This window comes from Taeniopygia guttata, chromosome 2 (assembly GCF_048771995.1).
Source record: "Taeniopygia guttata chromosome 2, bTaeGut7.mat, whole genome shotgun sequence".
In the NCBI taxonomy this organism is placed as follows: domain Eukaryota; kingdom Metazoa; phylum Chordata; class Aves; order Passeriformes; family Estrildidae; genus Taeniopygia; species Taeniopygia guttata.
This window is the reverse complement of record NC_133026.1, coordinates 87,494,372-87,521,680: the sequence shown is the minus strand read 5'-3', so window position 1 is coordinate 87,521,680 and position 27,309 is coordinate 87,494,372. Positions and strand designations below refer to the sequence as shown.

Sequence of the window (27,309 nt, the reverse complement as noted above, 5' to 3'; positions counted from 1 at the left end):
GATACATAAAATTCAACTTACCTATCACATCAGATGTCCATGAGCCACAGCTCCACCTCAATCCAAAGAAAACTTGACCTGTTGAATATGAAGCAACACATTTTCACTCATGATAAAGTCTTGCCCTCTTTAGAACAGGCAAAAAATCATGGATTTCTGTGGGAAAGGATGAAAAGCAGTTTAGCACTACAAACAACTTAGGATCCCAAAACTTTCTTTTCACTTTCTGCTGCAATTTGAATATGAACTGATAAATCACTGACTTCCCAATCAGTGATAAATCTCATTTTAATCTGTATACAGTGCTCACTGGGGTCCAGCACTGGGCTCTAAGAAGTATCTCAGAAAGATGTACAAAACCTCCTAGAGATTACTGAAAAATTAGAATTGGTATGCACAAATTCTTATGATGTCCTTTGAATAAATCTTCAAAGACCAGAAAACAAGACGCATTTTTCTTCCTTTACTTCCAATTTTCATCTTTGCTTCAAATTTTCTCTCTCAGAGAAAAAACAAAAGAAGGGTGTGGAAAAGGGAAATGGAAAGAGACAATAAGGACTGTCAGGGGGATGAGGGAGCTCTTTTCTGTCAACAGTACCATTATATCAATTGCATTTTTATGAAATCAGCTTTCTGAAAATCTTACCTGTCAAGAATTTAGTCCTCGTATATTTAGCCTAAGATCTTGAGCAATTTTGCTGAAATTTCTTGAGCTACAAAGCCAGACAAACAAGACTCCCTATTAGCCTGCATTCACTAGAAAGCAAGCAGAAATTAGAGGTGTCCAACACTCATAAATGTATGCAGAATATATTTATAATGCTAATATTCTTGAAAAGAAAACAGCTTCAACTTTCTACTAGATTGACAGTAATATAACCTGAATGTAAACTTGAGATGATATAACACACAATTCTCCATCTTTTGGTGCACAGAACTGTAAGTTCTCAAGAGAAGAACGAAAAGTGAATCCACCATTGCTGGCTTACATTGTTTTACACTTAAGCCGCACAAGAAATCTTGTTTCAGAGTAGGCTATGAAAAGATACACAAATCAGGATAATTTAACCTATGACACCTGATACTGTTTTTAAAGCAATATCTATCCACATTGGTCTTCCTGTTTTCTGTTGGTGATACAGATGCAGGAAGCTTGACTGCATCAGAATGGGATCAGTAAGCAAAGGCTCAATCCCATTTCTACTCAATTGAGTGACAGAACTTCCATTAACTTGAAAGAGAATAATAGCAGTGCCTGAATGGCCAATGTTATCCTCCAGATCCCCTTTTCTTGCCCTGGGCTAGCATGATGTCCATCAATATTTTAGGATATAAAAGGAAGGAAAAAAAATTAAAAATGTAGTTGTTTGGGAGAGTTGAGAAAGGGCAATTATTTCCATGTTTTTTTTTTTTTGTTTTGTGGTGACCCATGTTTGCACATAGCTAAGTGCAAACAAGAAAGTAAAATCTAACACTGCTACATGCTGCAAGGTTCAAACCAGCAGTATGGCTTTATAATGCATCAGGAAATTCCTCAGGAATAATTCTGTCACAGCATACTTGCATGGTATGAAGAGGAAAGAGATGCAGACTATCAACTTTCTGCTATTGCCTGCAGGCAAATTGATTTGTCACGCACTTACACCTTCATGCGAGAGAAGAGTTACACATGCCTTTGTGCTGGTTTGCAGCACTTGTTTTCTATTAGAACAGCTTTCCTAGGGAACATTTCAATAATTAAAAGAGATGAACCAGTTGGACAACATTTTGCAGTTCAGATTAAATGTATCCACTGCTTTCAAACTAACAAACCAAAGCTGATGCTCCATCCCACCCCTATGAATTACACTTCACTTTGCTTTACATTTCCTGTGCCTTGAATATCTTTGAAGGATTATTTGCATTAGTTCCTTGGAAGCAGTAAAACCTCTGTCTTTGAAACTATTAGGAATAGGAAATGAAACCAGTTCCTTTAGTCCCCTGCTGAACTCAGAAGGGTCTCTACATTTCCCTGAAGGTGCACAAGTCCTGTGGGTGGCCCAGGCATTTGAGCAGGCTCTGCCATGGGAAGAGCCATGACTGAGAAGGGCGTTCACAGCCTATTTCTATGAGGTCTGAAAACATTTTAAAGATGAGTGGCAGGATACACACTGGCATACCTATCTCATCTTTGTAATAAATTTGCTAAAGTCTGAAAGAAAAAAGGTTTTTTTAAATGCTTTAAGATCCATAATTTCTTTATGTTTAAAATCTATAGTGTCTCTCTATTTGCATTTTTGTTTAGAGGAAGATTTATGAAGCAAAATCGGTGTAATGGAAATATATTAGCAACATATTCAATCATTGATACATATGTTTATCTAGATTTTAAAAAATTAGCTTGAAGATTCACCAGGTTTAATACGCAGTGTTTTTCTTCTTTCAATTTCAAACGTATTTCCTTATATACAGAACTGAAAGCATTTCCTTTTTACATCAAGATGGAGTTCATATCTCAATTATCTCTTGGCTTCCTTCTTTAAAAAGACCGTCACCTTTCAGTGCACAAAACAGAGTTATGCAATACTAATGATGGAAAAGATCTGTGAGTGAATCCTATTAGTTGTGCTCTGTCCTCTTTGTCTGCAATATGGCTGTTTAAAAAAGGGAATATTTTATCTTTGGACTAACCTGTCAGAGAAGGAAATGTACTATATGAAAGCTGATACAAATGCAATTGGAAAAATGTGCAAGACACACTAACCAATATCAAATTTCTTAAAAGAGTTAAAGCTTAAAAAAAGTGCATTTTTCTCAGTGAGCAAACAATTTGGCATGCAGTGTAATTCAGTTTTCCTCTTAAGGCTGTTTTACACTTATCATACATGTTATGTATTGTTTAATTCTCCCTCAAGTAACAATGCAAAGACCCTCAGCTCTAAGTTATAACTCCCTAATGTCTGAGGCAAAATATGAATTTATTGTTTCAAGTATGTGAAAGAACAATGGCTCAGGTATCACAGTGACTCTACAGACAAAGGCTTGTTTGGCTACTGTTCTTTCCCTGTGCAGAGCTTCCTAATGAGCCAGCCATGATGGGATAAGCAGAGCAAAACTACATATCCTGAAGAATAATCTGCTCACCTTCATGGGAAGAACACACAGACAGCAAAACTCGTGGAAGAGAAAGACAGTGTGGGATCCCTGTGGTGGAGATTGCCGTGTCTGTGGCTCCCAAGGAGCCAGGCACCTTGGGAAGATGTTGCTAACACAAATTTGAAGAGAAACCCCATGATGCTGCTTCTCTTTCCTGCCATCTATAGGGTGAAAAAACCCTGTGACACAGCAATTCCTGTTTCATAGCTGTGGTACATCAGAAAAGAGTACCTCAAAGTCAAAACACGTGGAAAGATGAGCTCTTGATTTGGGGTCTAAATTCAATATTTTGCAAATAATAGAAAACTGAATACTATATTATAGTGATTAACCAAGATACATTTTCACATTGCACTGTTTTCTAGACATGAAATTCTGTAAAGCACTAGATAAGGATTGCTTCTTTCATCCAAAGCACCAGGAGACCACTGGTAATTTATCTGAGAGGACTTTAGATGGAAACAAAAAAGGCAATGTTAATTAACATAACTCAGTATTTTCTTTTAAAAAGAGTTTAATGGAACTGAGAAATTGAAAGTCTGGGGACCTGAGTTATGCAGTGCTTGTGCACTCAGAAGATACAGAATTAACACGAGCAGATCAAGCTTTTCCAAGCCTGTTTCCAGCTAAGGTTCATTATCTACTGACTTCTGAAAAAAACATGGATATCAAAGCTATAACACAATCCATGAACCAAATCAACTACCAAGATTATCTGGTTAGATTCAGGAAAGATTGAGGAGAGGGGGAAAAAGCAAAAACCTTTCTATCAAACCATTGTCATAATGTTGTGAGACCATTTTACAGTGGAGCCAGTGAAGACTGCTCTATGTTCCTTATGTTCCTAAGAAAATACACAACTTTTTTTTTTTTTTTTTTTTATGAAAAGCAAAAAAAAATTAGTCTTACCAAAAAACATTGAATTTTATGGCTAGTGTTTTGAAATGCTTTATCTCTAAATTTTAAAGATGGTGCTACAAGAAGTTGGACCTTGTTAATTCTCTAATGTGATCCTCAGAAATACTGCAAGTTAACACATTTAGATAAATGAGCCAACAAGTAGGAAGTGGGGGAGGGAAAAGAGCTCTGAAGCACAGCTCTACATCACAGTTACCAAAGGCTAAAGCTAAGATACAGTTGGTAAAGGTATCAACAGCACAATGCTTTACATGGATTCAAAACATCTATCTACAATGACTGATACTTGAATAATTAACATTTTCCAGTATCGTGGGTGAATTGAAGTAAACTGCTATTATTGTGAAAACACATTTCTGACCCAGCAAAGAGAAAGCCAGTGATGCAAAATGCAGTAACTTACTAAAAGGCTGACAGCCACAAGCTGGTGAGGTCAGGTACTGCATTCTGGAGACAGTGATGCAGCACCTGCATCATGGCACAGCATTTGTGCAGTCAGAGGCATGACAAAACTCACAGGAGCCTTGCATCTGTCAGGCCCCCATGGATCACTGAGAGAAGGAATGGAAATGAAACACACTGCATGTCAGGGACAGCATTAAAATGAAGCATTTAAAAAATCATGTACAAAATTATAACAAATGCAAAACTGTCTTGAACACATGTGGGCCGGATTCTTGGTAGTGCCAAGCTGTGTTCCCACAGGGCTGTACCCAGAGAGGTAGTCTGCAGGCTCTCCTTTCAAGTACGTGTCTTAGTTTTTTATACAGCTCTTTCACAACTCTGTTAAAAAATCAGATAGACTTCTAGATACTTAAAAAAAAAAAACAGATAAAAATATTTAAACACCTAATTTTCAGTTTATATATTTAAATACAACTTTATGTTACAAGCTTCTGCCAACTATTAAAATGTTGAGTCAGACTGGACCAACATATGTGTCGTAGATCTCCTCATGGTAGGATGTTCTTAGTTCTGTGGCTTTTCTTCTTAATTCGCAAAATTCTTATACCTTTACTTTTTAAAATAAAACTTATTTTATATCAGGTAATAAAGCTAAATTCCTTAGGATTAGAGCAAAAAAGTTCTTTTGCATCTTACTTTTCTTCCCCATAAACTCATTCCTCATTTCAGAACTACAAAATATTAAGGGGCTAAAGTAAGACCAAAATATTGATGACTTCAAGAGATGTTTGTTACCTTTCTAAACACTTTACCATCTGTAGTGTCCCTGCTTGTCAGATTGCAAAATCTAAGATGACAGATGTATGTGTGTGTAGGCTCTTTAGCCTTCCAAACCAGACATACAAATAAACTCTCAGAAACAATGCCTCAAATAAAGGCAAAAAGCTCGGGATTGTCATATCTGCTGAAAAGCCTCATTCACAATCACTGAGTAAGTCCATTATAGAAACTGACAGCTTTAGATCTGTGCATTACATTTTGGGGAATAAATGCCACCACATAGTTAGCCTTTATAGAGCAAAGCTTTGGTTTTCTATATAAATCTGCGTTTAATGAGCCTTGAAAGAGATGATTGCTAAATAACAGCCTGCTGCATTCAAGCTCAACTGACTCCAATTATATTGTTTATAATTATATAATTGTATAATATAATGTGTGTCCAACAGTCCCTGAGTTTTATTACTGCACAACACTGTGACACCAGTGTAAATCACCTTTTCACTTTCACAGTCAGCCTCTTTCACTTTGCTTAGTCAGCCAACACAAATACACAGAGAACTGCACTTTTGACTGCTGAATGCATCAAACCAGCTTACCAGCCTCAGCAGAAATAAGAAAGTAATAGAAGTGGTCAGCTCACAGAGATGAAAGGGGAAAGAAAGGTACCGTTTATACAAGGAAGAAACAAAAAGAAAAAAAAATTGGTTCAAAACTCTATATCCTGTTTGTGAATTTTGCTTCTTATGGTGCTTCTTGTTGGCAGGTGCTTTCAGATATTGTGCCTATCCAAAATACTCATGAGAACAAGTACAAAGCAGTTAACATTAGCAGGTAATGTTCTTTGTATTATTCTTACTCCTATATGGGTACTGCAGCATCTGCTATAATGACACCAAAATTAGCAAAAATCTTACTAGCAAACACACCATTATGCTGTTAAACACCTACACAAACCTATCATCTTTCTCTGAATTCAAAGAAGAAAATTTGTGCTCTTTCTTCCATCATTTGAGAAGTAACCTAACTTCCAATCAGTAATTAATACATTAGTATTCAGCGTGTAATTATAACTCCTGCCACAGAAAATTAAGCATTCATAAAACTCTATTTTGATTTAATAGGGATGCCATTTATTTGTTTTAAGAAGCTTTGTTACACACACCTTCCAAAGTAATAAAATTCTTGTTTTTAAATGTGGCTCAAAGCCCTCTGTCTCCAAGCTCACCCTCCACACAGGAATTTCTTCTTTTCCTTTTAGGCCTTAAGGTCTTACATCCATACCACCTGACCTTTAAATCAGAAGCTCCAATCCTGCAATCCACTGTCAGAAGGACTCCCATCAGCACACAACTACCTGCTACACTCACCCTCTCTTCTCTTTGCTCTTGGCTGCCTGTAAAGCACCAACTTTGAATTGGCCTATGCTGACTTTTAAAGCTTGCAGCTTAGTTTTACTCCAAATCAGTGCACTGAATTTTGACAATCTGAAACTTTGATCTTTTTAACATTTGAGTCATTCTGTGGCTAGTAGTTGAGCCCTTAAAAGGGGACTTCAGGTGTAGGGCTTCACATCTTCTAAATTACTGCTGTCTGTCCTTCTCCCTCATCTTTAGAATTACTGCACTTGCAGGCACCTGTACAGCAAGATGCCTCTCCCTGTGCTTGGTGATTCAAATCACTGTCTTCTGAAATCCACTGCTATTGTTATTCTAACAACTTGGACAATTTACTAAAGTGGGAGAAGCTGTATTAAAACTTGGATTAATTTTTTCCACATTATCAATAAAACTACTGCAAACCCCTTTTCCGGTCCATTAACTTCAATACAGCTCATCATCTCCTAAACAGTCCCTTAACTAGAGTCAATGACTATAGAAAAGCAAGGGATCTGAACTTCTCTTCAGTTTAGATGGTGTGTGGGAACTGTAGACTAAATTAAAAATCAACATGGAATTATAATTATGTAGTTATATTAAAATAATAACTGCATCACTTTCTTCAATCTTGAAGAAATATTTCACCCTTTTTTATCAAACAACCCACTTTGATATGACATTTCTTATAAAGATTCCTCAAATTGATCTTAATACAAAGGATTGTATTGTGTTGAATAGAAAAATATCAGGTAGTGGAAAACATGATTACTGTCTCATAGTTCTGTAAAACTGGTTGTCACAGCAAGACATCCCACATAAATGACAGACACACCAATATTAACAAGCATTTAGATTTAGCAAATCATTTCTAATAGCCAAGGAAACTTGTCAAACAGAATTCAAGCAGAAGCCAAGTAAAAGGAAGCATCCAAGGGCAGAAGGAAAAGGCGCAGTGAAGAGCCAGCCCACTCAATGTCCCCCCAGCCACTGGTCCTTTTGGCCACTACACCACTGATGATGAGGCCACAGGGAAAAACAATGTGCTGTCAGCAGAGGATATAGCACCACTTTTGTTCCCAGCACAGACACCTCCACAGCTTCCAGATCCCCAAAGGTACTCAAATGTATTGACTCAATTTCCAGCTTCTATGCTGTCCTAACGAAAATAACTGGCAGAGTTTCTTACTGTGTGCTCCCCAGGTGCTCAGCCTCCTCCTAAGTGAGCATCTGCACCTTGCCTTGAACACTGGCATTCATTACAGCAACAGGAATGATAGTGCTCATAGAAGAGACACTTTCTGCTAAAACCTGAGAACATAAATACACCTTAAATTGCTAAAGCTGTTAAATAAAATAGGGTATTTCTAAAATTTAAAGTACTTTCTTTCGCCATCTTGTTTCCAAGTCTCTGGGATTTACTCTTCTACATTCACAAGCTTTCCTCTGCAAAAATAATGTCTGCATGTTTTGGTTTCTTTGAACAAGTAGCAAGGTTTCAAGTGTTCTTCTCATCCTTTCTTGATTTTGCTGCAGGGGGAGGAAGGGTGAGTCTTGTATGATCTGCAGTAAGGGCAAATAACCATTCTGAGTGTGGAACCTTGATGACTTTACCAGGACCAGCTCCATAAGACCTCACGGTTCATGACCAATACCTGCTGCATGAAATGATGATCCCCCATGTGTCTCAGTATTTTACATAAACAGTCATCTGAACTCTTTTCACCTGGCTTGTTTTCAGAAAATTAGATCCCAGCAAAAGTTAGAGGAAGCATTTGGTAGGAGATGAAAAAGTAGGGCAGGGGCAAATTTAAAGCTGCCATGGCAGGCAGAACAAAACAGGGAAAAAATGTGTTACCATCTAAGGAAAAAAATAGATATGAGAAAAAAACCCAAACCAAAGCAGGCTACATCTTAAATTTTTGATCAGTTTTCTTTCACACATATAAACATTACTTTTAAAAAGCTTTTTCAGTAGATCTCTCTGCACTTCTACAAATTCAGAACTATCATAGTGATTTGGGTTTTGTCCATGTTCTTTAAGGGGTGTTTTCCTGACTGCTAGACATGGACTCCTTGGAATCCAGAAATTACTGAATTGATGTTGTTTTGCATTTTCAGAATATCCATGTAATATAGGAAATTTTCTGCTGTAGAAGAACTGTTTCAGAAGATAAATTTTCCTTTTATTTTCTTTTTTTTAAATGTTAATTTTTTTACAACCCCTCTCTGGAGAAGTGGCATCATTTACTGAAGTAGTCATGGCTTAAAAAGAAATAAAAAGTATTTGTAAGCAAGAATGTGTAAATAAGAGTGTACACTTCAAATGTTAAAAAAATAGAGAAGGTAAAAACAAAAGCAAAAAAGTACATCAAATACGAGAGAAAGGAGCGTCTGCTTGTTCTAACCATTGATAAAGGCCATTTTCTACCACTTAGAGGTATAAAATGACAGTAGATAAGAAAGCACCTGAAAAGAATATGTCTTGGATATAAAAATTTTTGCTGAGAAACATAAATCCTGCTACTCTGTAGATGATAGACATAGCAAACACTTCAAATGGATCTCATCTTACTACACATACATTTGTGACCTGGTGCTTCCACAGACACTACTACTAAATACAGCAATTTTCAGGTTGGCTTTTCCAGTTACCTCAGGAAAAAAAAAATCTTCCTTTTCAATATGCAAAAGTCCAGGAAAATGTATGTTTAGCATGCCAAACTGTATGCACTTTAGGCTCTGAATTTGCAAAAGCTTAAAAGAAGTCTGAGCAATAAAAGCCTGGTATAATTCATTAGTTTTCCTAGAATATGGGAGATAAAATGCACAATTGAAAGACTTCACACAGTTATGTGCTTGTTGGTTACTTTGACTTCCATCTCAAACAAGCTTTGAAAAAGTGTTTTCACTCAACTGTTACCAAAATTTATATACATTAGCTTCCTGCAGAAATTTGAAGTATTACAAGAGGGTAAAATACTCTAGCTTCAACAGCTTCAGCAAAAATCTATCTCTATTTAAGAAAAATAACTATGTTAGTGCATGTGAATTTAAGTTTCTTCCCCTTTCCTTGAAACATCTTGTTCCAAAAATTCGCACAATAGGTTGTTTTAATTTATTCAGTTTTACAAAAAGAGGTTTCAAACACATTTTTCGATCGTGAACTTCCAGGTAACCCAGAACAACTGAAGGGAAAATGTGTTCTGTTTTCTTTCCCTTTTTGTCGGATATACATTGATTGAAACAGAAGTGAAAATAGAAGTCTTTATTTATGGGTTCATCAAACATGGTATGCTTTAATCTGCTTCAGAAAGGAAGAAAAGAGCCTGTAGATGCTACAATGTATTTGAATGCATAATGGCATAGGCAAAAGAGAAAAAAAAAAAGGGAAAAAAAAAAAAAGGAAGTAAAATCAGTGACGTACCTTTTAACAGAACATGCTAAAACATTTCCTAAAATAAATTGAAATTAATAAGGAAAAGTCAAATTCAGGAGTTTTTCCATCAATATTAGATTTTGTTCTGTACTGAGGTTCATGTCCTTGCTGCAGGTAAATACATCACTGCAAGTAACCAATATACATCCTTTGATAAAGCACTACAAATCCACATAAGGAATTTAAATGTTCATGTCTTCTTTATAAAATAATTTCATACCTGCTGAAAATACCCTTCTCTCCATGCTTTCTCCCCACAATCCTTTCTTTCCTTGAAAAAATAGTTTCATTATCCATTGAAATTTTTATTAGCCTAATTTTTAACGGTATAGAGAATCAGGCAGTCATTCATGATATCACAGCTATAATAATACATAGTTCATCCATTGGTCACACACATTTTGGCTGTGCATGTCAGGCAGGAATAGGTTCAAATATTGTAGAACTTGAAAGTGAACATCTTTTCCATCTCATGTGTAAAATACATGGCTGATTCCAAAGCCTGAATCCCTGAGTGTTACACTGATATCAGGAAACACTTTCCACATGAGTTTCATCTGCAAGAAGTCTCATTGGCATTCTAGGATCTCCATTTTTCACAGTGGCATATTTTACTTCTGTTACCTAATAGAAAAAAGGGACTGTCTCCTGCCTCTGAAGCACTAAGAAGGGCTGTTCTTTGGTTGTGCTTTCTGAGCCCTCTGCTTGTACCATGAGCAAGGAGAATTACTTCAAAGGGCAATGATTGATCTTGGGAGGTTTAAAGACTAATTTCAAGCTTCACCTACGCCATCAGATCTTGCATCATCTGGCAGCTATTCAAAAGTCAAAAATGCCAATGGCCATATGCCTGGATCCTGTGCCCAAAAGGATCTTCTGCTTTTTGGAGGAAGTGCTTGTTCTTGCAGAAACTGAAATCCATCACTGAATGCTTCTCCCTCCCCTCATGTTATTTATTCAACTCTAAAAGCAATTTATTAGCTCAGTGGGAGAACAGGTAACTCCCTACCTTGCAGAAAGGAGAAAGGACAACCTAATTCCCTTCTGTGAATTCACATGGCCTCTTTGAACTCCTCACAAAGCCCCACTGGGAAGTTGCTCTGAAGCATTTTCAGGACTCTGGAGTGTTGCTCTCCTTTATGGAAATGCTGACATGATAGCTGTATCTTCTTTCAAAGATTTTGTCACAGTTAAGACAGGCAGAGTTTCCCTTCTGGGCCTACCAGTAATTCTCTGGGCTGTCAACCAGCTCTAAAGCACAAGATAATATAAAAAAAAGAGGCATTTGCCTTAACTGTTTCTTACTTTCCAGAAGTTGTTAAATTCTCATACTTATTTTTCACCAGCCTACTAAAATCTGATGCTTTTTCCCCCTTCTTTTTCTCATTTTAATAGTAGAGATTCAGTTTTTAGCTCTGCCTCCTCATACAAATGTTTCCCTGCCTGAAGCCTTATGAATTCTGCTTGGACTTCTTAGCAGGTCTCCCTTGTATGAAATAGGACACTTCACGTTTCTTTCTTTTTTTTTTTTTTCCCCTAACTGTGCTGTATCTCCTGAGTTGACAACCAGGGGATACAGCCTGGTTTTGCATAGGAACTGAGAAGTTCCATATACCCACAGTATAGCTCATTCGATGAATCAAAAAAATTATCAAGGACCAGCAAAGCTAGGAAAGATGATGCCTGTGTACTGAAGTAGCTCTTTAGGAATAAGGCTGGATCCAGTCAGACAGCTGGGATGAGCAAAAGCTGTGCAGGACCTTTGCTATCTCCACAGAAAGCCACTTCAGCCTCTACTGACTTCTGAAAGCAAGAACAGCACAGGCACACCTGCCATGGATGTGCATGGAAGCAGCCTGGCACCCAAGGAAATTCATGTCCTCAGACTTCAGACTGCAAGACCCACCCTAGAGCTCTTCCACCCCAGAGCTGGCCCTAGAAGCAACCTGTCCACTTCCACAAATATTTGAACGTGATGTGTCCGATGGGAGATGGCTCCCTGTTGACCGCTATGGATAATGGTGCCAGGGGACAGCAATGGTGCCAATTGTCAGATTAGCAAGAATGGAGATGTGTACTTATTCTCAGCATTAGTGGTGGGAAAACATCATCAAAATAATTAGAACTGAAACTACACCCACATTGATGCTTCATTTCTAAGTCCCATATTTCAGGAAGAAAGCAGGATGAGGGGTAGTTTGGTCTTTTGTATCTCATATTTTCTCTGTGAACATTCAGAGAAAGAAAAAATGAAATTAGGTCTGCTGAGGCCACAGTACCCATTAATTTATCAGAAAATAGGGCCAGATATTCTGTGTATTGAGGCAAACTACTGCGAGCAAAATGATGATGCAGGATATTGTAGTACAGATATGGTACACTTAGAAATTCTAAATACAAGTATGTTTAGGGGCTTAAGGGGATTCTGAATCCCCTAAAAACATGCTTCTTTTCTATACTTCATGTACCAACCTAATTAATTCTATTTTGAAACACATGAATGGATCACATTTATTTTAACACAAAAGTTCTAAGACAAACAAGGTTTCACGTGTCTCAAATGCTTATATATCAGGATGTTTCTTGATGGAATATTTTTACTGGTCCCACACCTCTTTCTTCAAGAAGTTGATTATTAAGATAATCTTTAGCAAGACAAAATTTGGAAACATGACCTATACAACGTCAGGAATTTCTTACTATCCTTTCCAAAAGAAAACCATTCTAGGAATGAATGATGAAGAAAATCTGGCATCATTAATACAAAACCTTGTATCTTGGATTAAAGATGAAGCTGGTTTAACCTGTATGCTCACCTGCCACATGAATGTTATTCAAAAAGCAAGGTTGAGTCTTTAATATCAGAACAGAGTTTTTTGTTTATTTTTTAAACATAGGTGACAGTGTATTATAAGCCAATTAATGAGATCAATATTGAAGCTGTTAGAATAAGAGGTATCTGTTTTCCCTATCTATATAGCAATTTAGATGCTCTACATCCCATGGTCAAAAATTATAGTTTTGATCCCTGCTTTTTAATGAGATTGGCCCAAAGGTGAACAAAAGCTGAGAAACCACGGGCAGCAAAAATAATGCAAAGATTTAAAAAAAATTATATATCTTATAGATGTGATAACCTTTTTAATTGAAAGAGAACTTTAGATAGAATCCAAAAATGTTTCTGTTCTCAGTCTACAAAATTGAATTCTTCAAATCCACAGGGCTCTTGTCACTATTTTCCTAATCTGATTTATGAGGCAACTAGTAATGATGGTTACTATTACTATTTATGGTGTCATAAAAATATCATTAATTTTATTTAAAGTTAGTTCAGTTTCTTCCTCTGTCCTATCTATGCTCTAGTTTACATTTGCATTGATTAGTATAGAAAAGAAAAGAAAAATCAGGACTCTTTCCAAGACTAAGGTCTACAACTCTATAAATTCTCAGAAGAATTACATAAATGCACTAGCAAGTTATAAAGCTAATAAATATCTCCTATAACAGAAACCTTCACAATAATTTTCAGGCATCATAGACATGTTTGTGAAAATAAGGTGGATTTTGATCTTATGTATTTTGAAAATGGTAGTTGAAAATTTCCATTATAATAACCTTGGTGACAAAAATACTATTATTTTTGGTGCAAGCTTAGACAGCCACAAGGTGGAGATTATAAAGATTTTCCATAGTTAAAAGTGTTTGATTTTAATTAGTATTTTCCAACCCCCCCCTCTTTTTTTTTTTTTTTTTTTCCCAAAACACATTTGCAAGTTTTTGCTTGTGAATAAATGCTATGTCAGTTGCTGGTAGGGGCATAACCCACCATTGCTGCAGAGCAATGAGAGCACCATGGTAAAACTTGAGTTTGGAGCACCAAGCCATTTCACTGCTTTCTGGCAGTATCCTGGGGGGATTCCAACATTTGCTTAACCTCACAGTGTTCACCTGCTTTGGGATACAGAGCTGTAGGTTTTTGTTGTCAAATCACATTTCATAAACTTTAAGACAGGCTCTGTAAGCCCAAACATGAAGATCTATCTATAAATTAAGCATGGAGATGGGAGAGGTTGAAAATAAGCAGTTATTTACCTTGTCAGAATTTCTGGCAGGTTTCCATTAAAACTTCAAAGACATGCTTAGCTGAAGGGAAATCAAATAACGCGTGTGATGCTACTAGGAAAGGTCTGAGTTTGCAAGGATCATTCAACAAACTACACTTTATGTTCTGTGTTGCTAAGGAGAACTCCAGAGTAATAGATTATTCATTAAACAAAAAAACAACAAAAATTCCCAACAAACAAACAAAAGATGTTAATTGGAATGGGAGTCATCAGAATAAACACTGTGTGGACATACACAGTAAAATCTGAAACATCTGAAATCTGTTGTGGACATTGTGGTTTAGGTTCTTAAAAATCATCACTGGGCATCTATCTAGTTCTACTCAAGCCAATAACAATTTGCTGTCCTTTGATTATATAGCTTTACTGTTCTTGTTGAAAAACAAGTTATCATTTTTCCATGTTTTCCACTTCATCTGAAATCTGCTCATTTTTCCCAAGTTCTCAATTTGAATATTTTTTACTTCAGAAAAAATAAAATAGACACACAAAAGCATCCCTGATCCCATGTAAATTCAAATTACTATTCAGAAAAGTTTAAGTTATGACTAGTTTGTCTTTTCTTGTGATTCCTATTAAATGAGAAAAAAAATTCACCATATCTACTTAAAAAAATTCTTCAAAACAACATGGCAAGAAAAACACTGGATATTATTCCAAATGACTTCAGCCCCAAACCTTTTAAACCATTTGAACACTTCAATATGGAGTCAAATTGTCCCACTGATTATTCTATGCAATAGAACTGAGACTTCAAATTAAAATACAGGCCCAAAGTGAAAATGTATGCATTCTGGTGGAAGAGCTTGCCACTGCACTGCAGTCATGGTCATCACCTACACCAGGTTTAACTGGGCAATGTTCTTTTCCCCTAGTCCAAGCAAAGGAGAATATTTCCAAGTAAATCACCCTGCCACAGTCCATTTTGCACTTGTACTTGTCTGTCAGCCTTGTTCTGTAGCCCCAACTACATAAAGGCAGGAAGGGAGCTGTTATGGCTTAACTCCAGACAGCAACCAAGCCCTTTGCAATCACTCATTCTCTTCCCCTGTGTGGGATGTGGGACAGAATTGGAAGAGTAAAAGTGAAACAGCTGGTAGGTTGAAATAAAGACAATCTAATAAGGAAGGCAAAACAAGGAATTCATTCACCACTTCCCATGGGAAAGCAGGTGTTCCATCCACAGGAGAGCTGCACACTTATCATACCCAATAGTGACTTGGGAAGAAAAATGCTGTCACTCTGAACATATCCTCCTTCCAGCTCTATAGGCTGGAGCATGATGCCTTATGTGTGGAATGCCCCTTTGGTCAGCTGTGTCCCCTCCCAGATCCTTGTGTACCTCCAGCCTCTCCTCTGCTGGGGTAGGGTGAGAAGCACAAAGGGCCTTAATGCTGCAAGCACTGTGCATCAGGAACATAACTATCTCTGCTTATTCTGAAAAAAATAGTAACATTTATATGCTTTTATACTATGCTACTCTTGTATATCTTTGCTCTCAGTGTAGAAATAAAAATACTCCAGGCAAACAAAATTAAGGAGATGATTATTTTGTTGTTTCATATTTCATGACTACATCTCTACTGTAGAAGCCAAAATGTTTCAAGTCTCTTTGGATGCATAAAAGGCCCTATACACATTTCCCATGCAAGTCACGCCTTTTGTCACAGGATTTCCATTACTTAAAAAGAGTAAATGAATATAGAAGATACATTTGTAATTTATCCTAGTTCAAAAATTGCAAATAAAAACTGGCGTGTTTGAGCAAACAGAACAAAATCAGTCTGAAGGACAGTGGGCTTGAATTATTCCTAAATTCCTTCTGAAATACCATTCTTCTGAGGTAAGAAAACAGGAAACAGTAAGAATTAAATATTTTAGCCATGCCCTTCCTGAGTTATTGTAGTAGTAATTAATGATATGGTGTTAGAGTATCATCTTGTAGTCAGCTAAGCAGCAGCAACTAGAGTTGAATCATCACAGCATGAGTGAGCTGCAGGAGATTAACACTTTTACAAGGGGCAATGTTCAGTTCAACTTAATTCTTTAGCCCTGAAAACATCATTCACCTCTGTGTGACAACACAGAATCAAAGCTCCATAAATATCTCTTACCATCCTTAATAAATTCCTGAACAGAGATGTTGAGAGTACCTCTGAGACAAATTCAGAAAAGTTTGGCTGAATCCTAACTTGCTGGTGACCCTTATTATTAGCCCACCTGTAATTTGCTGCAGCAAATTGCTCTCAGACATATGCAAAGACACAAACAAACGTGTAAGTGTGGTTTGACTGTATCCCAAAAGAGCAACCAAAATCATTGGTGGACACACTTAGCCTAAGTCAGGTACCAGCAGCTAAACCAGCCCTGCAGCAAAGCTTAGAGTGAGCAGCAGAGCTCTGCCAGAAAACCCCAGCTACTTTACAGGGGACAACACTGCTGTCACTAGATGACAGCCCCAGCCTGCCTCAGCTGACATTCCATTCCTCCATGGAGCTGGATTGTGCAGAGACAGCTGGAATATCTTTGATGTGCTTCTTTTCACTGACGTTTTTTGCCTGCAGCTGAGAAGTAAGAGAAGTATGTGCAGAGCAGAGAAATGCCCAGAGCTTGTATCTGTGGTTTCTCAGTTTTCATGCAGATCAAACATCCTATTCCTATTTCCCATCAAAACTGACTGCAAGACAATCAGGCACATGGAAAAGTTTTTTGTTCATTCTGATCCAGTTCTGAGAGTTGACCATGTGTCAGTGACAGATTTTGTTTAGAACCTTCTTGAAAATGAAAAGGCCATTTTCTGCCTTGTGGTGGTGATGAAGCTGATAAATACAGGAGTGGGGAGAACCTTATATCTCTATATTTAGCAGGTAATCAGGACTAACAAGGGGGTAAAGCTCTATTATTTAGAGTGACCTAGTGAACCAGTGCAAGGACGCCAATTCAGCATTTGGCCACTTTAGTTACACAGTCCAGCATACTGACAATACCAGCTGTAATACTGAAACAGCCTGCAAATATACAAATACCTTCCCCAAGTCACCATGGTTTCTTCAGGCTTCATGGGAGTCCCTGCAGCATTTTTCACCTTCCATCTTAGGCTTTAACTCACAACAGTGCAATACTTCTTCGCAGATCTGGTTCTTCTGACCTTGCCCCAGAATACGTGTTTGTGCTGAGGCCAGTGGGGATAACACAATGAGGCTTCAGCAGAGGAGTAAGCAGGTATAGACAATGTAATAAAATTATAAATCCAGTTCCTAAAATCTGGTAATTTAAATTGTAAATGTAGGAGATAGGTACTGCCCTTTGAATATTAAAAGTCAGCCGTTAACATTGCTACTGTGTTGGAAAGAGAGATGACGAAATTAAGGGAGTGTATGTAAGTACCAAAGCCTAGATAGGACACATCACAACAGGGAATGAGGATGGCAGGAGACTTAACTATGAAATACACAGTTGATAAGATGGCTTCTGTAGAATCTTACCCATTTATTTGGTTTGGGAATTCCTCCAAAACCACAAAAATGTCATAAACTGATTTTAAACAGTGTAGATATCTTCAGAGATATTTGGTGACTGCACACAGCAGCTGGACAAGTGATGGGAATTTATTCTCTTTCCCAAGCTCTTTAAAAAAAAACCCTGCTTTTCATATTAACATCTCCCTGGTTGCAAATGACAGACAGATTACCAGAAGTGAGGGTTTCAGGTTCTTGGCAAATTGCAAGGATTTATTCCTTTTATGATTCCTAGGCACACTCCAGACTTACAAGTAAAGTTTCAGTGATGAAAATGACAGCATGATCCCCTCTCTCAAATGAGTAAGACAACAAAAGAAAAGATCTTCAGAAATGGGCAAGTATTTCAGTGGAAACATATCTGACAGCTGGCCACTTGTAGCTCCATTTAATGATTGTGGGACATGCTACTGTTGGCTTTCATTAGCCAGCTATTCGCTCAAGACATCATGCTAATTTAAAGATTCAATCCTATATTTTTTTCTTTTATTTTTACCTGATGCACTTAAAAATCATCCAGAAAATACTTTAGGCCTGAACATTGATGAGGAAGCCACAATTTTACATTCAAATTATGTACTTACAAACCTTCTTCATTTGGAAACGTCATAAATAATGATATAAAATAAAAGTAATTACTCCCAACTAGTTATCATAAACAAGAAAAAACAGAGGTCTAACCAAAGTGTTTTCATGCCTTTTAATGTGGATTCTTTGCTTTTGCAGAGTACCTTTACATGGGAATTTCTGGAAGAATTAAAAAATTGGTATTATTATATATTATGGATGAGGTACTTGGCATTATAGGAAGCTAACTATTCATAGCTTCATAGTCCTCTAGGGTGTATCACACACCTACATGGTACACCTGACTGCTGGGCCTGATTTTTCTTTTTTAAGCTAGCAAATGAATAAAACAGTCCATGTAAATCTGACAACCCTCAGTTGGATAAATTTCTCAGGGGTTTTTACAAAGAAAGTTTTATTCCCACTAAGAGCTGAAAGAAACACATAGCTCATTAAATTTTTGCCAGATAAAGAGCCTGTCCCCTTTCCTGTCCCTCAGATTTATCATAGAGACAACTGCTGAGTCAGGCAGAAAATGATATTGAAAAAAAATTATCCAGATTCACAAGGAGGAAAAAAGAAAAGGAGTACAGAGACCTGCAGGATGTAGTAAAAAATGTATAGTTTCGAATCTGAGTACCTTGCTCAGTAGCATTAGGGAAAGTTTCTAAATATGAAGAAATAAAACATATTATCTCTATTGTCGTTCTGGGAGCATATGCGCGCAATGTCTGTTCAGAGGTTGGTATTTCTACATTCTCATTATTATGTTTGGGTATTTTTAAAGTCCAAAGGAGCTTCTCACAAAAATTCATATCACCATAAAAGGACAGAGCAACCACAAGCTCAGTAAAAACACTCCTGCATGAGGCTGTATGAAGTCATTGTCTGCTCTGAGGGGCACTGGATGTGGCAATTTCCCTCAGATGATCTTAAAGAGGTGCAAAGTGTTGGCTCAGTAACCACTTCTGGATGGTGATGCTTTAACCATCACTGTTCTTTGAAGCACCTTTTTACTAAAGGCTGTTACTATATGGAGATCACCAACTGGCTTTCATCTTGTTTCAAGACTGGAATGTGGCATAAAGACAACTGCTTTCTTTTGATTGATGATCTTATCTGCAGAAGGGCAAATGTGAAAGAAATGAATGAATATGAATTTCAGCCAGACCAGTTCCCTGGGACTGTCTCTTTTGGTTAAAGTAGCCACAAACCCAAAACAAGTTCAAGAGCACAAACCTCTCCCACTGTGGGGTTGGCTCATCATGCCCATTGGGTTTCCTTCAGGAGGGAGAACACAGCTGCCCTGACCAACTTTTTCTCAAATGGCAGAGCAGGCTAGGATTTTCCTAATGAAACCATTAGGAAAATGGTTTCCTAATTTTCTTCCATGTCAGGAAGAACTCCCAACTAACACCAAACCCCAAGCCAGCAAATGCAGTGCCTTCCTGTTTCTGTGGCAGTGCTGCCTACAGCTCCTCCATAAGGAGACATTTCACCTGGCAGCCTACACTGTCCATGCCTCTCCTTGCACCCTGAGCACCCAGAAGGTGCTGACTAGGGGCTTCATGCACCCTTGTCCCTGTCACCCCCATGCCCAAGTCATCCTGTGCCCCCATGATGATTGGACGCTTGGGACATGCTGTCACATGCATGCCAGCCTTGTGCCTCTCTCCCACCCCAAGCACACCTGGGCCTTGCACTCCAGTGTGGCTTCTGAAAAGGTTGGTCCTGGAAGGATCTTGCCAACGATTTACTTACTAATTTTTTTTAATGAAATATTATGTTCCTGATGTGGGGTGGAAGCATTTTGACACTGTGGGATGGGAAAAATGGTTGTCTGGTTCAGGTCTGTCTCACACACCCTCCCATATTGCATGCCCCATCCCCCCTCCACTTCAGCCCTGTTTTCATTTCATAGTTAACACCATCTCTTCTGATGCCTAGACAGATTGTAAATATCAGAAATAATTCTAATACTTATTGACTTTCCAGTTAGTGCCAAGGAAATAACCTGCTGTAGTGGCACTTCTACTTTAGGCAGGATATGCCAGCCCTTGTTATTTAACGTCATGGAATATGTAATGTTTCCATGTCATTTGTTTCTCTGTCGGTCTTATCAATTTGAGGAAAATGGAATTTATTATTTTTATATCCAAAAACTGATTTCTGCCCACTGTCTGTAGGGCAACACAAGAACACATCAGAAAGCGAGGAGGACAGAATCACTTAGTGACAAAATAAACTAAGGATATATAAATGCAACTGGATGTGAATTTTTGCCCCTGTAAGCATCCTTTAGGATAAGTTAAATATGCTAGAAGATGATTGACAATTTTCATCAGTCCTAAAGACTGAATAATTTAAATGCAGGGCTTCTTCTCATCTAATAAAAAGTGCTGAGTACAGAATCCTAAACAAACAATGTTGAATTTAAATCTGGTTGGCACAAAATCTGAAATAGAGAAAACCGTTTAACCCCAGGTGAGCCTGCAATGCTCTATGACTGCAGTACCAATCTGGTTACTGGGAAAGTGGAAGGAAAATCTACCCTTACTGCAAGGGAAAAAGGATAGGGCATGCTAAATGCATCTGGAAAAACAGCCAAGAAACTGTATCCTAAACCCTGGAACTCTGCTAGTGTTAGATGATGACCTCTGTTTGCCTTGTCTCTCATTACAGCTAATGTTAGTGGGAGACAAATCCAGAAGCCTGTGCATCACAATAATCACCATATTCCTGAAAAATTGAGTAAGAGCCTGATGGACCTTACTGCCATTTATAAAAAGCCTCAGAAGAGCTTCAGAGCTACAAGAAAATAGCAGAGCAAATCCTTTTAGTTATGCTGCATGTATATGGCTACATGCAATTCAGTTGTGTTCAAGAATTGGTTGGTGGCAAGGAAACCAAAGGAGATCTTCCTCCACTGTTGCAGACTATTCTATGCCAGTGAGCTGTTATTCTGCCTCTATCAGCCAGTCCTTTCCAAAAGCATGTGCAGCAACCAATATTTTCATCTACATTTCCCAGTAATATTTACAAAAATGAATTTTCATAATTTTATCTGCTAATTAATCCTAGGGGTGCTTTGTATAGGCAGTTTTTAACATAATCACTGTCATCAGCCAGTAATGTATTAACTCTGGTGGTGGCATGCTGTGAGAGTTGGTCATCTCATTCTGTTTTGTTTTATTAGAAAACCGGGGCAAACTGCTGAGATTTCAGATAACTATGAGCTTATATTTTTCCTTCTCCATCTTTTCATATCTGCAAGACTCTTGCAAAGCTGACATGCTTTTCTCAGAGTCAAAACACCTCAGCCTTCATTCTTCCAGTGCACTTAGCACAGGCAGTGATAAAACTTGATTTTATTTGCCTTGTGCTGTGTTTTAACACAAAATACAGATTGATATGTCACCTTTTTTTAAAAAAATAAAAACCTTAGTACTGTAGTGAGCAACCCAACTACTTGTTATATTAGGATTACCCTTTTAGTTTTAAACTTTACAACAGCTTGCTTAAACATGACCTACATTTTTTGCAGCTTTACACAAAAATGTATCTAGTACAGGCAGCTACTACTTCTATGGATGACAAAGGTGAGAAATATGCTGTTCTGGGCAAGCTGTCCAAATAACCCTAATTGCTTTTTTGCCAGATGTCATTTTGCAGAATTAACTCTGACAGTCCCATTCCTGCCCCTTTCTTTCCTCACCTCCATCAAACTGACATTCCTTATAATCTAGCTATGATTAGCTAGAAATAGCTAATTTCCACAGCTATGCTTTTGAAAAATGTTCAGGAGAGGGTGTCGGCAATTATACACTTTCTCCTAGGTCATCATTCAATTTGCAGTCACCAATGTGCTCTCTATCCTTGGTGAGAAACAGGACTGCTGATCAGACTCCATTTAGGAAAGAGAATCAATTTCAGCTGACTTAACCTCCTAAATAAAGATATGAACTTTTATTTTCTGATTTTCTGCCCAGGCTACTAATATACACTTAAAGAACATTCAGGTTTATTTTCAGGGTGAGACAAAAAAGCTGCTGCTCAATTAAAATCATGCTGCTCTAGGATGCTGCATCGGTGTCTTCTTAAGACACGATCACACAAAAAAAAAGTATTTTGTGTTGGTGACTTCCAGATAAAATAGTCTGTTCTTCCATCCTGATCTTCATACAAACACATCAAAAAGCATGGAATTCTTATGAGGATCAGAAGATTTCTAAATACGAAAAGTGACTTACATGAAATATCTCTAATACTTGAAATATCTCCAGGAATATTAACTTTAAAGCACATATTTAATGAATATAATTACTGCTTAAATAACTATTATATCCAAAGTATGAGGCATTTATCTGATTATGAGATTTCACCAAAGCCAATAAAGCTTGTCTTTTTCTTTTCATGATGTGTCACTATATTTTTCTTCAGTTTTTAATCCAGATGCAATCTGGCATGAAAAAAACTGCTGGCTTCCCAGACACAGTCTGATAAGCCAAATTCCATGCTGATGCAAACCCTGCTTCAGTGGGAGCATGTGGGTTTCAAAGGCAGCATACAACAGTTGTTGCTGTTGAGAAACTTCTGAAGAGACATGAATCACCACAGTCAAAATAAAATTGAAGATATCTGGGATTTCCTTTATGGATCAAGGCTCTTGCTCATTTCCATATTTGCATTAATCTACTGCATATGTTTTTCAGTTTGTTTTTTATATTTTTTTTCTGATAGTTCATGAATTCACAGTGAGCAGTTCCTGCTGTATCCAACAATTTAATGTGTACAGCAAGTTCCACTGGAAAACAAACAAGCAGACAAACAAAAGTCTCCCAAATCTCACAAGTAATTTTTCTTCTGTATAATCCTAAATGGAACCAATTCTTTCTAATCTTCTTCCATTGCTATTAATGAACTGTGTGTGGTTTTTTTGGGGTTGGGTTTTTTTTAAAATGAAATTAACATTTCTATTTTTACTGCTATAATCTGGACTAAATTTATTTTCTCTATTACAAATATAACACAAAATAACAGATTAAGGTGCATAGCCTTTGTCTCTCTATTTCAACTGTGAATCTGATATGCAGTGCCACTGATGCAAAGAGAATTACACAAATCCAGACACACAAGAATAAAAGACAGAATAATCTAAATATAAATTTGGACCAAAAATAAGGCTTACCTTTGCATAAAACCTTCTGATAGTATTGCAATTGGAAAAGCACATCTAGCTAAATATGCATGGGTACAGATAAATATGTATATAGGCTATTCTTGTAGCTGCAAAAATACGAATAGAAATGAAACCTATTTAACGCTGTAAGACGAGAAAGCAAGTGGGAAAATCAAATTGGAATCAGAAACACTTCCACAAAAATATTTTTTTGCATCAAAAGCCACCCTTTTATAGACAGACACTCATGTAAACAGACTTACTGGAATCTAGATAATATTGCTTCTGTCAGCACCTGATTTAACAGCAACATGTGCTTGTTTATCAAGGAAGATTATTTTCCCCAGTAAGTTAATGTTCTCAATTATAGTTTATCATAAAACACTGTTGTTAATATTTACTCTGAGTAGAAGAATAGCTCTGATTATGTCTTCATCCATTTGATTTTTCTCTGCACACATAGTCCACATTGGCTTACTTTGTTTGCTGCTGATTAACAGAGAACAAGTATTGGAGATAGCAGTCTATTTTAAGCATTCGTTTTAGAGCAACTAAACAAATCTGAAAAAAAAAAAGAAAAAGTCAAAACTGTGGTATTTCCAGCATCTATAGCGAAAGAGCCAAACAATGCATGCTGAATCTTCAGATTCTTGTTCTGGAGTCATGTTGCTCAGCTTATCCTTAAACACCAGGGCAGGCAAAAGACAAGGGTGAGGTACAAAGCACCATATTGTGGGAGGGTGAGAGAGAAGGTGGGAAAAGAAGGTGGCAATCCTCTGAAGTCTTAGAATAGTAATCCAACATCTGTTCAGATGAAGCAGGTGATAGGACAGCAGCTGATGCACTTAGTGAGCAAATAAACCCTTGGATAACCCCTTGTGTCCCACCCTTCCTCTATCACTTTGGGGAGCAATATATTCTAATGACATTGAGAAGAAGGAATCACTAATCCATCCTTTTCCCAGAGGTCTGGGGGGAACAAATAGCAGGAAGGTAACTCTTACTAATCTCAGTAGGGTAAGAAGTAGCAGAAGGTATAAAATATGTCCTGGGTGCCTGAGAAGAAGACAGGGGCAAAAAGTTAAATTTTACTTCTTTTCGGTCTTCTCTGACTATTGCTAGGTATACATGCATGTGCTGGGAATGGAGAAGAGAAAGGAAACATTCAAAACCATGTAGGGGGAAGAAGAAAACTGACAGAAATGTAAAGCCTGATTGCATTATGAGCCTTTAAGACTCTAAGAACACATCCAGTTTAAAAAGAAAAGCGGTGCCCCTCCCAAATGATAGTTCTTCCAAATTCAGAGGCTCATTATTCTAGCTGGATACAGTTCAGTTGGACATTAGACTTCCATCTGCACCCTCCTCACTATATAAACTATTTCATTTAAATATGCTGATACCGTATTATATAGCACCCTTTGTGCTTAAATTTACAAAGCAATTTCAAAAGCATTATTTTCAACTCACACACAAGAAAGGCAGGGGAAGAAAAATTAAGTGATCTGTCCAGCACAGCTTCTCAAACTGCATCTGCTCTCAGTACAAGGCAGTCAAAGCTGGGCACATCCACATAAAGAGTCAGATGCAGATCGCCAAGGTAGACTTGAACACGCCAGCAGGAGCACTGCCAGCATTATAAAGTGATCAGCACAACGCTCAAGACTGTGTTGAGAAACAGGGAATAGCAGCCCCCAGAGCACCACTCTAACATAACCATGCTGGGAAAATATGCAAGCAACTTTAGCTGTGGGAATGGTGCTCTCATAAACCCACACGTGCTTAGGCACGGCACTGATTTGACTGTAGGTGGAGCTCAAGAATGTCTCTCCAGTCCTGCCTTTTGTGGGATGAATGCCAGCTGCACTCACTCTCATTCCCTCTCTAGAACCTTCCCTAGCCTTACATCAAAAACTAGCACAGCAGCTTTTAAATGAAATGGCTACAGAGGGTCAAAGCCACTGAGGACTATTTTCAGAATAACACATAACTGACTGAAAAGATGGACTATTCTCACTCCAAGTTACATCAGAGTACTCATCCTGATAATCTGCTCACAGAAGCAACCATATCTCCCAGGAACTAATTTCTTTCCTTGTCCCCACCTAGATTTAGGCTGTTTCCTACAAACCACAGGGAAACAGATTACCAGGATCGCCCTCAAGACCAAACCAGACAGGCAGTACTAACCGAGTCTCCATTTCCAATTATCCTAATTTTACAGCAGCAATACTGGGTTCTTTAGGGGGCCATATACCATAAGCACAACTAGATAATCAGTCCTTGCATTTATTTCATTCACTGATACCAGACAGGAGTAAAGCCATTAAGAACATTAGCTTAATCAAATAATATGCTCTCTCATTGAGAAGTGAAATTTTTAGTAATCGTCTTTATTGTTAATTGCTAATATTTAACTTTTCAAAGCTGAACAGATTTTAAAATAATTATTATTTTATTGTTTACACATGCAAAATAAAACCCATTATATGTTATGAAGCTTGCAGATCATTTGTTAAATATTTCAAATGGCATTTATTAAAATAAGTTTCTCGGTCTTAGTAATAGGACAGTACATCTCAGGTTCTGCTCCCAATTATACCCAATGTTGTCTCTCAAGAATGGATCCAAATAGTGTTACAAGTTACTCCTCTATATTGCTATCTGAGCACAACTGGGAGCAAAATTTAGTGCATGGGCTAAAAATGAAACTTCACAAGGTACTTAAGCTGGGATCATAGTTCCAAAGGTAGGCTCAGCCTGCTGCAACCTAAAGAAATGTTGTACATTTTCAGTTTTGAAGTTCATAACACAAATATGGCCAGAGTGCTCCCACCTGAGAAAACTGAGCACTTGTGAAATTCCCATTAATCTAGTAGCACCATTTAAGATGTAAAGTCAACGTGCAACTGGCCCCATCCTGATTCCATTTAAAAATAAGGTTAATCTATATTAAAGCCACTAATGGATATAAAGGGGTTCTGGATTTACACCAACACAAATAGGACCAGAGTATGTCTCTTGGTGAGGATTTTGACATGCAGATGACTGCACTACATTTTTTTTTTTTTAACTGAGTGCCAGAAATGGTTCACAAAGCTTGTATCCACTAGGGATTAGTGAACACATGCCTGATCCCATTTTGATGGTGCAGATATTCAGGAGTATTATTCTAAGAAGTGTTTGGGAAAATTATGAACTATACAAAAAGCAAAAACTTGGAACTTATGTAAGTAAAACAGAAACATTGATGGCAGGGAAATCAGAATGGCAAGTGCAACAGAAGCCAGCAGAGAACAGAATCAAGTTAATGATTTCTCATTTCTTACACATTTGAGAAAAGTTTCTAACCATTTCACAGAAGTTTCAGCATCATTTGTGACAAAAACAATGAACGAATCCCAGGGTGGCATAATCACAGAACCAGCAGCAGAAGAGAGTGGATCACTGGCAATCCACTGCACATTGACCAGTGCAAAGGGGCAAAGCCACACGGAAGGAATGCACACTGCAGGGTGTTTGCTGAGCAGACTGCTTGATTTGCACGGTAGCAGTGAGAGGGCAAGCTAATGCCACCAAAAAGGTAAAGAAAACATGGGAAAACAATCACGGCAGCTGGGAAGTGGAAAGGTGAAAGTCCTGGAAGTTCCACATAGAGTCCCAAATTTAAAAACAAAACTCTGATATTCAAAACTGGAATTACAAAACAGCCTTGACAGCAGCATCCCTCAAGCTGTACTCCCACAATTTAGCATCCAGTCTTGTTGCTGTTCTTTTTTACATAATTTTTCTTCATGCAGTTAAAATTTATTTAAATATTACTGGCTCAAACAAACACATACAGTCCTCTTCTAAAACCTGTAAAGGCCAG

At 37.6% G+C, this 27,309-nt stretch overlaps 1 protein-coding gene across 28 annotated transcripts in view; it reads right to left on the bottom strand.

The window, feature by feature from the left end:
* The window catches only part of LOC100223410 (poly(rC)-binding protein 3), a 499,051-nt gene that overhangs the window by 300,576 nt on the left and 171,166 nt on the right, over positions 1-27,309 (bottom strand). For 26 of the 28 annotated variants that reach the window (XM_072924405.1, XM_072924404.1, XM_041714247.2 and 23 more), the window contains one exon: positions 22-78. The exons of the other annotated variants lie outside the window; for them this stretch is intronic. The gene's annotated coding sequence lies outside the window, so the exon portion shown is untranslated. The remainder of the gene's footprint in view (positions 1-21; positions 79-27,309) is intronic. 28 annotated transcript variants of the gene reach the window in all.